Source organism: Lepus europaeus, chromosome 1, assembly GCF_033115175.1.
Source record: "Lepus europaeus isolate LE1 chromosome 1, mLepTim1.pri, whole genome shotgun sequence".
Lineage (NCBI taxonomy): Eukaryota > Metazoa > Chordata > Mammalia > Lagomorpha > Leporidae > Lepus > Lepus europaeus.
This window is the reverse complement of record NC_084827.1, coordinates 171348469-171361658: the sequence shown is the minus strand read 5'-3', so window position 1 is coordinate 171361658 and position 13190 is coordinate 171348469.

Genomic DNA, 13190 nt, shown 5'->3' with positions numbered 1-13190 from the left:
AATGGTGTCTTAACTGCTTTAGCATAGGCCCACTTCACAGATGTGGGTATGTTAAGTGCTGGGCTAAATGCCAGGGTCTAACAAATTTTTATCTTGGAAAAGTACTCCAATAGATTTCTGTCATTTTATTTGACTCTTTCGGAAAGAAATATAATGTTAATACATTATTTTGCTTTCAGAAGACAATTTCCTCTGATGCTCACAGTTTAAAGTTTTTAAGAGTCCACCAACAATGCTGCCCGGGTTAGAATATTTGTGTGGGATATTTTGCTTCACTGGTTTCAGTTATTGATCTTTCTTATTTTAAACTTTTTAAGTTTTGTACTCTTAAAGTTTTTATTAAATTACATTTATAATTACTTGATACCTCTACCAAACAGTCAATACTCACACCTGTTTAGTCACAATATTTAGAAGTTGATTCCTGATTTTCTTTTACTGAACACTGAATGGCTCTAAAATGCTAAATTTAGCTGTGTGGCAGAAGTCGCTAATTGTTCTCAAGCTCTATTTTTCACTGGTTATTTAGTTATAGTTGTGTTTTTTTTTTTTTTTTTTTTTTATAAGAGCATGATGCCACTTTGCTAAGTGGTACATTTCTCATCCTCTCTTGGAGCTAATTGTGGCCAGTTGACTGATTTTGGACATTTGGAATGTGAGTAGAAATGACAGGTGTGACTTATAGGGAAAGGCAGTTGATGGATGTGGTCACGATGGCATGAACTAGAAGAGTGACCTTGGGCCATGCTGAAGACACAGAAAAACAAGACCGATGGAGCCTGGACTCCCGCTCCATGATTAGAAAGAAAGAAGCATTTGTCTTGTTTATGCCTTTATTACTTTGGGTCTCTCCATTATAGCTGCTCTATCAATTCCTTACCTAACCCTGTAGGAATATGCATATTTGAAGGATGCTTCCTAATGTGACATTCATGTAATCAGTTAGTAGTTTCTTGCCAATAGTTGGGGAATATATGAGTCCTTATAACATCATGTTTATTAACCTGGGCAATTGGTTCCCCTATGTCTAAGTGGTGGTGTGCAGAGAGTTCAAGAACCCATAGCATCAATGACAAATCTTACCCTGGTTTGATTTTACTCAAAGTTTAATAAAAACCATATTTCCCTAATGCAAATCATTTATTTTAATGTTCATATACAAACATACTATAGTTAGATTGTCATAATTTTTTAGGACTAACACAACACTTCAAATACATTTAGTGCTTGAGGTTTGCTCCTTTTTGCTGGGCCTCTGTGTCTACTAGTGGACTCATGTTCACCACTCCTTCACTCTAACAGCACTTCTAGAGAAATTTTGGAACAACATTTGACAATACAGATATTCTCAATGTCAAGAGCTCTCAGGTTAAATCAAAGTGATTCTTTCCTTATTTACATCAGCATTTAATTTTGTTCCACGTGAATTGTGATAACATTAATTAAATAGCTGCTTTGCTCTTTTAGAAATACTATATTTAAAAAGCTTTATACTCACTTTTGTGACTTTTCTAGACTTGATTCTTTGAGTTTTTCTGATGCTCTTATTACCATTTTCAACAGAGGCCTTATTTATTCCAGCTCAGTAGTTATACATGGCTGAGTCTGGCTCAGACCAGGGAGGCCAATTTATTGTTTTTGGCTGTCCTTTTCCAACTTTGTTATTCAAACCCTTGGGTGGCTGCATGCTAGTTTTTGAGTGTCTGATATTTTTTGAGGGATTCCAAGCACATATAAAGCAGGATACAAGAATACTGCTTGGATTCTTTTCAGTGATATAAATTTTAGTATAAAATTCAAAACTGAAAATATAAATGGATTTCCTCCCTAATTGGAATTAGACTTTTGCCTCATTTCAACATCCACAATATTAAACCTCAGAGCTAGAAATGGGGTTGTAAAAAACAAAAGCCAAGAGAGCTGAAGATGTTTAGTGTAGTTTTGTTTTAAATATTTATTAGTTTATTTATTTAATTTATTTGAAAGTAAGGAAAGGAGGGAGGAAGGGAGAGAAAGAGAATATTTTTTGTCCACTGGTTCACTCCATAAATGCCCACAACAGCCAGGTTGAGCCAAGCCTAAGCCAAAAACCAAGCACTCAATCCAGGTGTGGTTTATGGGTGGCAGGAATCCAATTAGTTGAACCATCACCTGCTGCCTCCCAGAATGCCATTAGCAGGAGACTGGAATTGGGAACAGAGCTGGACCTTGAATCCAGGCACTCTGGTTTGGGGTACAGGCATCCCAAGTGCCATCTTAATTGCTAGGCAAAACACTTGCCCTGAATATAATTTGAACATGGACATTTTAAGGTAGCTTTGGAATGCTGAATGCAGCTAACTGAAATATATTTTAACTGGCGTTTACAAAAAGCCAGTTCTGTGACCTTCCTTAAGAAATGGATCTGTTTGTGAAGCGGATGGCAGGGAAGGTTGGAAACGCTTTAGCTCCATATTAATCATCAACAAGGAATTCCTTTTATTTAGCCTACTGACTAATGAAATTAAAAATAAATTGGAAAACAGGAAGAAATTATTCTATATTTTTGTTATTGGATCACACTCAGAGCGCTGGCCTTAGGCTGAGCACTGTGAGGAGTATAAAGAATTCAGTGCAAATAAACAAATGGTAGAAACAGCTCAGGCAACAGAGAACAAAGCAAAGCCCAGTGATCAACTCCCAAAATTGCATGGAGGATGCATTTGGAGCATGCTGGCTAACTGATCATGGTACTTGGTAGAGTCAACTGTAGCTGAAGAAAAGATTAAAAACCAGAGGTGCTGCAAAGCGACCCTCTTTAGCTACTCAGTAACAAAAACTGTCTCTTGTGATTAGGGGTCCCAATATATCATGAGGAAGCTTTAGCAAGATGCTGGTCTATGCTGGGTCTGGTTCTTATCACTTAAAGTTGTTTCTTGATATTTCAGCTTGAGTTCTTGGCTAATGAATGTAGAAGCCAATTTCAATTCATGCAGAAAAGCAATTTAGAGGAATGGTGTGTTACTGTCTATAGAAACTTGGAGAATGCTGAAGGAACCAATTCAACTATGAAAGTCTATGGTGCAAAAAAGGCAGGACGTCCCCCTCTGGGGTGAATCCAGCAGTTGTGCCTTTTGCTCAAGGTTCAAGTTCAGGCAGACAGATTCACTCAGTTTGTGTCACATGGAGGATGAGGAGGGGGGATAGTCACTTTGTTTGGACAGTTCAAGCTGTATCCAATGGAGACAGAGGAGAAGGGGAAGTGAGTGCCATTTCTGGTCACTTTCCAGTTAATGTTAGCACAATTTTGATGTTGTATGTTCATAAGTATGTTATCTTGGATAAGTTAGTTGAAATCATTTGTACTCCAGTTTTCACATCTGTAATGATAATGACTAATTCAAATAATTATTGAGGGTTTACATAGATTGATAAATGCTAACTCTCAGACAGAGACTGGGACATACTATACACTCAATAAATGTTCCCCTTTTTCTCTCAGTCTTCAGAAGGAAGGACTGGTGTGTCATTTAGCAAATGCCATAAGTAAATACAATTGTGTTCTTTTATGCATGGATATATTAATGGTCTTCTCATGTCTTCTCTGCTTGATATTTCTGATTGTGTCATTTACCAATAGACGTTTATGAATACTTTTTAAAGTACATGGTGCTAGAGATACAATGATAAATAACATGGGACTATAAAATGCAATAAACATAATTTAATAAGAACTTTATATACCAAATATGTATGGTAATGTTTCCCAGTACTACTGAAGGTTAACATGGTTTTATAATTTTTCTTAAACAGAATGCTTTCTTACTTGGCAAATATATTCTGAAAAGTTCATACAGATCATTTGGAGATGGCTCAACGAAATTCCAAGGTGAGCTCCTCCGTGTAACTTGATCCATGTAACTATGGATCAAGAAGTGGAACATTTCTTGAAGTCAGAAAGTGTCCCGTGGACTCTAACCATTCATAAACCATCTTTCCCTAAAGGTAACAAATATCCTGCCTTCTGTCACCAAGGGTGAACATGGCATTTCTGAACTTTAAGTGTAATCATCAGTGTGTATTTCTGTGTACTTGGTTTATTTGGCTCAACATTGTATTTGTGAAATTTATCCATGCTGTTTTGAGTAGGATTTTAATTTTTCCCATTGCTTTATGGTATCACACTGTATGACAATACTACCATTTACAGATCTGTTCTACCATTGATGGATATTAGTATTTCCTATCTGTCCTAGTATGAATGGAGATGCTATTATCACTCTATTCTTTTTTTTTTTTAAAAGATTTTTTTATTTGAAAAGCAGAGTTACAGAGAGAAGCAGAGAGACAGAGAAATCTTCCATCTGCTGATTCACTCCCCAAACAGCTGCAATGTCCGGGGCTGGGCCAGGCAAAAGCCAGGCTAAATATATCTACCTCCTCAAACATTTAATATTTATTTATGGTGAAAACATATGAAATCCTGTCTTTTAATTTTTTTAAAAAAATTATTTGTTTGAAGGACAGAGTGACAGAGAAGGAGAATGCTCTTCCTCCTGCTGGTTCACTCCCAGAATGTCCACAGCAAATATAGCTGTGCCAGGCTGAAGCTGGATCTCCCACGTGAGTGGCAGAGGCCAGCTTGAGCCATCTCCTGCTGCCTCACAGGATGTATTGCAGGAAGCCAGGACTTTGACTGACACTCTGATATGAAAATCAGGTGTTCTCAGTGGGGGCTTAACCCACTGTGCCACAAAGCCCACCCCTACCTTATTTCTAAAGGGTTTATTATTCTGCATTTTGATCTAAAATCTATCAAATACTGCCTTTGTGTATGGTGTTACATAGGGATCAGATACACTCTCTTTCCTCTTCCCCATGGTACCATTTATTAAGTGCTAACGTCCCCCTTCTTTACTGCAATGTTACTTTGGCAATAAAGAAGTGATTGTATATATGTGGATTCTTTTTGTTTTGTTTTGTTTTTGTTTTTTTGACAGGCAGAGTGGACAGTGAAAGAGAGAGACAGAGAGAAAGGTCTTCCTTTTGCCATTGGTTCACCCTCCAATGGTCGCCGTGGCCGGTGCACTGCGGCCGGCGCACCGCGCTGATCCGAAGGCAGGAGCCAGGTGCTTCTCCTGGTCTCCCATGGGGTGCAGGGCCCAAGCACTTGGGCCATCCTCCACTGCACGCCCGGGCCATAGAGAGAGCTGGCCTGGAAGAGGGGCAACCAGGACAAAATCCGGCGCCCCAACCGGGACTAGAACCCGGTGTGCCGGTGCCGCAGGCAGAGGATTAGTCTATTGAGCCGTGGCGCTGGCCTATATGTGGATTCTGTTTATGGACTTTTAATGTTTTGTTTCTCTGTTTATCCTGAGGTCAATATTTTCTTGTCTTGAGTATTTTGTTCTCTATCAAGGCTATTTTTGATCCTCAAGACCACTTTCATTTCCACAAGATTTTGGATTCAGTTTGTCAGACTCCATTAAGAAGAAAAAACTTGTGATAGAATATTTAAGGCATCAATATGATGAGAATTGAGTTTTCCACATTGAATTACTTAGTTCATGAAGTTGTCATCTATGATACGCTATACTCCTGTATTATGTTCAGGTCTCCTTTAATTTTTCTTCAAAATATTTTGCGTAATTTTCACTGGAAACAGTCTTACTCATTTTTATTAGATTATTTTTAAATATTTAATATTTTTCAATATGGTTGTGAATTCTATGCATTAAAAATTAGTTTCTAAATTGTATTGCCAGTATATAGAAGTTCAAATGATTTTCAAATTGTTACTTTGTAAATATCATTCATGGTAAATAAATTTATTAATTCAAATATTTGTAGTTTTTTTGGATTTTCAACATATATTACTATGTTACTTATAAACAATGATAGTATTTCCCCCTTACCATCCTTATAGGTTTTATTTTTTCCTCATCTTATTCACCTGGGTATAGTACATTATGAATAATAAAATTTTTCTTTAACATAAGTAATTAAACTAACCTTTGAAAGTTTTTAATTAACCTTGCACCTTTTAAAAGATTTATTTATTAATTTGAAAGGCAGAATTATAGAAAGGCAGAGGCAGAGAGCCAGAGAAAGGTCTTTCATCTGCTGGTTCACTCCCCAGATGGCCGCAATGGCTGGAGCTGCACGATCCAAAGCCAGGCGCCAGGAGCTTCTTCTAGGTCTCCCACTTGAGTTCAGGGGCCCAACGATTTGGGCCACCTTCTACTGCTTTCCCCGGCCATTAGCAGGGAGCTGGGTCAGAAGTGGAACAGCTTGGGCTTGAACCAGCGCCCATCTGGGAAGCTGGCGCTGCAGGTGGCAACTTTATCCACTGGGCCACAGGGCTGGCCCCGATCTTGTACTCTTAAAATGAACTTAATTTGGTCATAATATATAATATGTTTAACTTTTACTTACAATATGTTGTTCCATCAATCATCTATAAGTATACTTACCTAATGTCTAAAATTTGCAAATTTTCCATCTAACTTTTTGCTTCTGGTATCTAGATTAATTGTAAAGTGTTCAGAGAACATATTCTGAAGTACTTTAATTCCATGGTATTAGTAAAACTTGCTTTAGGGCTAGCATATGGCTAATTTTGGTGAGTGTTCCATATGCACTTGTAAGCAAATTAGATCCTACAGTCTAGGTACAATTTTCAATTTTGGGGTTTCCAATAAGCTCATGGAAAGTGGAATTAAAAGATAATGAAGATTTTCCATGAACTTCTTAAGGTCCCTTTGTACGTCAAATTGCTTTCAGATCCTTACTAGCTTTATTGAGTTTTGGTCTATGTGTTGTGACAGTCACTTATAGGAGTATGTTAAAATGTTTGCTATGGTGCAGCAGGTTAATGCTCTGGTCTGAAGTGCCGCCATCACATATGGGTGCCGGTTCTAGTCCCGGCTGCTCCTCTTCCGATCCAGCTCTCTGCTGTGGCCTGAAGTAGAAGATGGCCCAAGTCCTTGGGCTCCTGCATCCACGTGGGAGATCTGGAGGAGGTTCCTGGCTTTGGATCAGTGCAGCTCTGGCCGTTGCGGCCAACTGGGGAGTGAACCATCAGATGGAAGACCTCTCTCTCTCTCTCTGCTTCTCCTCTCTCTGTGTGTAATTCTGACTTTCAAATAAATAAATCTTTGAAAAAAGTGTTCACTATGCTTGTGCATTTACCTATGTTTTCTTTAGTTTTATTGGTTGTTGCTTTTATATATTTTGAGCTATGCTACTAGAGGCAAAATTCTCATGACTCTATATCATTATCTCCTGCTCTATCCATTCAAGAAGCACTGCTCCCAACACTCCACCTTTCCTATTTTCCTTCTAATTCCATCACTTGGTCTCTGGGCCCAGCAGGAATTAGCACCTTTTGTGGCACTAGCATTGTTGTGCTGGTGAACTATTTCCTCACTTCCGATCAATACTCCCAGATTAGTCTTCCCAGTGAACCTAAAGATAGGGATGTGGTTACCACCTTCTACCAAATGTGTGCTTAACAGGCTTTGTGAGATGATAAAAAGTACTTCTAGTAGGCCTCATGAAGGCAGAATCCCAATCCTTGTCCCCCTCCTCTTCTTCCTATCGTATGGTTCTTCCATGGATGATATTAATTTATAAGAATCTTTATACAGTGCACTTTACATTTAATTTGCATGGAATTACACTCCTGCACACTCTGCCAACACTTTGCAGAGTGAGGTCTTACTGCCCATTTTCTTTCCTCAGTATCTCTGTGCAATAAACAAAGTGCAGCCCTATGCCTGAGTCTCTCCTTTTTCCTATTGCATGACTCTGAGCATTTTCTCCCCTGGTTTTTAAAGAAATACTACATAAATACGCAGATCCAGGCTTCTTATTTCTGTATCATTCTGCCACCAATTTAATCACAGCATGATTCAGGAATAGTCACAGAATAGCAGAAATTGCCATTTAGTCCTGTTAGCAATGCCAATCAGAGTTCCCAGACCCACGGGTGGAATATTCTATATCTAACAGAAAACATGCAAAATTACATGAGTATATTGACATACTGAATTCAGTTCATAGTTTGTCATTTCAATATACACAAGTAGTTGAAATTTTATTTAAAAAATAAAGGAAGTACTGATTTCATTCACAAAAGTACATGTGTACACTCTCAAACTAGGTCTTACAATTAGTATTGGAGAAAACATGAAGACAGGCTATACTGTATAACAAGATTTTTGGTTTATTTAAAACCATTGTACATTTAAAGTTAATCATTTTTCATAAAGGAGTATTAAAATACTGTAATAACAAAATGGATGTATATAAAGTCATTGGACTGATTAGAAAATTGGATGCCAATAGCTGGTTCTCAAGCTCATTAAAACAAATGAAAAACTTGGAATGTTTTCTTGTTTTTTCCTTGTAATTTCCTGGCAGAAATTACACATCCACATTGCAAGTGTAAATGATTCCTTGCTTATGATTAAAACTTGGGTAATTTTTTTCTTTGAAAAACATAATAAATGCATGTGACACCCATAATATTCACTTATTCTTTGCCATATGATAGAATTTTTGGGTGCTAAAAAATATCAGTTCCTTTGCATACTTGGCTGAAGAATTATATCTATTTTACAATTTCCATTAGTTCAATGAGAAAATGACAATATAAGGATTGTATTAAGTCAGTACAGGATCTTGACAAAAATTCAATCACATGAGTGACCCAAGGACAGAGTTAGGTCCTCCTTCTGGGGAGTTGGGAGACTTTATTGGATCATTTCTGATATGGACTCATGAAGTCAGAATCATAGCGCTTGTCCCCCTCCTCTTCTTCCTATCATATGGTTCTTCCATGATATTAATTTATAAGAATCGTTATACAGTGAAATTTACATTTAATTTGCATGGAATTAAAAACAAATTTTATTCTCAATGGGCATTATAGGATGCACTGTGGCTGAATAGCTTGTCTATTTCCTGCTTTTCTCAAGCATGCCAGTTTATTGACTCATTAGGGCATTTTCCCCATTCCACCATCTCCTGTTCCCTTCAAACACAAAGCAAATCCAAACATAAGAGAAACAAGCAGCATGATCCTACCTCATATAGAGGCAAAATCAAATCTAAATATCACACAGGAAACCCTGTTTTTTTTCTTATCAATGAACTTGCCCCCCCCCCCCCCCAGGGGCCCCCAGAGGAGAACACAAGGGTCTCAGCTGACCCAGGACTAGCCAGGTTGGCTCTGGACAGATGGGAAATCAAGGACGCTCCTGGCTTTGTGTCTCGCAAACAGTCACACAGTGTTTACTCCTGGTTTTGCTAGTTGCCTGCCAATCAAAGAGACTTCTTTTTTAAAAAAAAATCTGCTTTAAATAGCATTTTTTTCAACCTTGGCCTCTGAAGTCTTACAGAATATTGGAAACCTGTTAAAGCATAAACATATGTCATGCAGAGAGGGATAGTCAAAGGAATCGGGATGGCAAAGTCAAAGATGCAAATTAAAACCCAGGAAGAATCAATTAAATAGGCACCAAAGGTCTGTTTAAATGACTAAACTAGACAGAAGTGCATCTTGAGATGAATAAATTACAGGAATGTGTGAGAAAAGAAATGAAGGCCTAGGAGGCCTATTAGGGGGAGGATGAGTGAATAGATGTAAGAAAAGAGATTTTTAATATAGGTGATGTACACATGGTCTCAGGTTTTGGTTATTAGATTGATTAAATATACAAAAATGTCACCATAGCCTCTGGGTAATTGTACAAAACATGAATACAATGGTGAACTCCCACAGCTAGAAAAATACCAAGAGGAAAGTCGCCCCATTCCCTGCAGTGCTATTGAGCATGTGCCTCTTGATGCACTGCTGGCTCTCTTTGTACCAAACTCCCTGTGTTCTAAAGCTCAGGCAGGATGAACTCAACCTGTCGGTCCCACCCCTACCCCCACCCCCTCTTCCCTCAATAATGTCCAGCCCTGTGTTTGTTTCCCAAAGTGCTTTCATGTGTAATGAAATCACATAATCCCCCAAACAGTGAGAGTGGCAAATATGATTACTATTTCAGCTTTCCAGAAGAAAGAAGCAGAAAGCAGGGAAAGGCAGACATCCAAGTTCACCCAAAGGCTACATGCTGATGGGCAAGGGGTGTGTGTGTGTGTGTGTGTGTGTGTCTATGTGTGGGTCCACTCTGTGCCTAGGTCTACTGGCTAAAAGGAAAGGGAGACTGAAACAAGAACCTTGTCCAGTTTCCCAAAATTGCCCCTTGACAAGGGGCTGGTTTATCTGGAGAGAGGGCTATGGTTTCCTAATTTCCCAGGAGGCATTTCACATGGCCCCAAACTGAACTCATCTCTTGCCATGCTCCTTTTCTTGTTCTGGTGTCCACCACAAGATGATTTTCTTCCTGCCCTTGCTTATACAAGCTATTGTCCACTCTTCATCTCAGATCCAACTGCCTGAAAGTGCTAACATGGCCACTTTTCTATTTCTTTTCATTCATGCCTGAATTCCCCACACCCCAAATGACAGTCATTTTTATGGTTCTTCTCAAGTTTCTGTGGGGTTGCCCAATGTATTGCCGCAAAAACTACTGTGTGCAGAAACATCCTCATCACACAGAAAAACAGCTTGGAGAGGATTTCCAAGGCCACAGAGCTAGTAGGAGGCAAAGCCTGGATAAGAAGCCAGATGCAAATCCCTGAATTTGGGCTCCATATAATAAACTCTGTTGCCTCAAGCTCCACAGTACCAATAACACTCCCTCTTGGTTTCTTTCTAAGTACTTTCGCCTATGTTTGCATCTTCCATGAATCTACTGGTGGTTTAATCATAGAGGGTTCCAGTGACACTTTGTCTCTTTTCTGATGAAATTAATGATGTGTGCACTTAGTCTAGGTCCAAGGCAAGCAAGAACAAGACTTTGGCCCTGGCTTCAATTTCTTCCATTAGCATTCTAACTCAATGCTGAGCTTCCATGGTATTTGTCACTCATTTCTTCCCTTCCCCTAAGGGGACCAGTTGATCTCATCTCCATGTTTTTCCCCATCTGACTCTGAGCCAATTCAGAGTAGCCTTTGAGAGTCAGGAGAGAGAAGTTTTATTTATGAATGGAAGGAAAGGGCCAGCACCATGGTGCAATAGGTTAATTCTCTGCCTACAACGCCGGCATCCCATATGGGCGTCGGTTCTAGTCTCTGCTGCTCCTCTCCCAATCCAGCTCTCTGCTGTGGCCTGGGAAAGCAGTAGAAGATGGTCCAAGTCCTTGGGCCCCTGCATCCACATGGGAGACCAGGAAGAAACACCTGGCTCCTGGCTTCAGATTGGCGCAGCTCCAGCCATTGTGGCCCTTTGGGGAGTGAGCCAGCAGATGGAAGACCTCTCTCTCTCTGTCTCTCCCTCTCACTGTCTGTAACTCTACCTCTCAAATAAATAAATAAAATCTTTTAAAACAAGGCTCAACAAAGAATAAATTAAAAAAAAAATGAATGAAAGGAAAATGCAGTCAGTTCTCAACACTGAAATGTTATTCTGACTCCCAACCCACCAGGTCACAGGCTGCCTTGCTGGGAAGTGAAGCTTCTCTCACAAAGGTGGACTGAGAGCAGGAAGAAGACACTTTTCCCTAAAGTGCAGGTTGCTTTCAAGAGGGATTCACAAGCAAGGACGCATCACTGCATCCCAAGAGAAGCTCTTACCATCTTCATTCTCACCGAGGATGAGAGAACGGGTGGTGGAGAGAGAAGTGACTTTCTCCTAGAAGAGGCTGAGAGGGTAACAAACAGAAGAGCCAATTTGGTGCCCACCAGCAACGTGTGCTGCAGCACAACTCGATTCTTCAGTATAGGAGAGCTTAAGATGGCTGTTGGGCGAGTTGTCTCTCAGAGGATCTCCCTGTTAACCTTGAAGAAGAGACACATGGAGTGTCCTGCTCATCTACTCCAAGCCCACTCTCCTGAGATTTTTGGAGTGCAATGCTATGTATAGATGGAAATGCAATTTATAGAGATAGAAGCCCCTTGTCTGCTATGTGTAATGGGAATCCCTGTTATGTGGGTGTATTTGCAGGAGAGGATGTGCAGAGAAAGAAAGGAAAATTCTTTTTCTTGGCTGGCTAGTGATGGTTTTGCCAGATAATCTTCTGAAAGGGATTTCTATTCTGTATTTGTAGCAAAGTTAGAAGCATGCTCATTCTGAAATTATTTATATGTAGCATGTTACTGGATGATTTAAAAACTGGGAGCACTAGTTCTTTCATCTGGGGACTATTAATATTGGAAATAACTGCCTATGGGATGTTGAATATGTCTTGAAACACTTTGATTGTCGGTATTGTTATCCATATAGCAAGAAGGTTATAGCAGGTGGATTCTTTCAGGTTCAAAGTTTACCACACAACAGCATCTGAGGTCATAAGTGCATGAGAATGTTTGTTATAGACTTGGAGTCAAATATTAGCTTGCTTATGTTAAGAATACATTTTTTGAGAAGTAGCAAGAAGTTGAATTTGACATAAATGTAATGATATCTCTAGTTGTCACTGTCTTAATAAACAACAGGACTGCTTCCTTACCCAGTGTACTAGTGAAAAGATTTTGCTTATAAACACTGTCTGATCAGAAAAGACAAAATGTACCACAGAGCTGCCTTTCAAATCAATCAATCTTTTAGAAAGAGAGAGAGAGAGAGAGAGGAGAGAGAGAGAATGACAAATGTCCTGGATCTCTGCATGGCCCATCTGCAGGCGGTGTCACTCATACAAAGCACAAGGTGAGTGGAGCTTCCCTTGGAATTGTGCATATGGATTGCTGGGCATTTATATTTGAACACCTCAGAGGTGTCCTCATATAAATGTACACTTCCATAAACCATATTTTACATATTCTTTTATAACTTCTTAATCATATGAATTCTCACGTGTCATTTTTTTTATGAGTGAAATAATTTTTCCAAAAAACTTACTGAATTTAGAAAATCAATCTAGTTTGAATGAGGCTGGCGGATATGACAAGACTTATTTCAGAGATTCTTGCTCTAGTATAAGTTGATTTAAGACAAATGAGACCCATTCTGCTTAATGACAACGGAAATGGTCAAATAAAGAAGTTCCTAAATGGAGCACAAGATAATGCAATTGCCCCTTCCCATGGCATTTGAATTCCTAATCTCAGTCATTCCTTTGAGTCATGCTGTTGCTCCCAGAAGACTCCTGCAGGTTCTT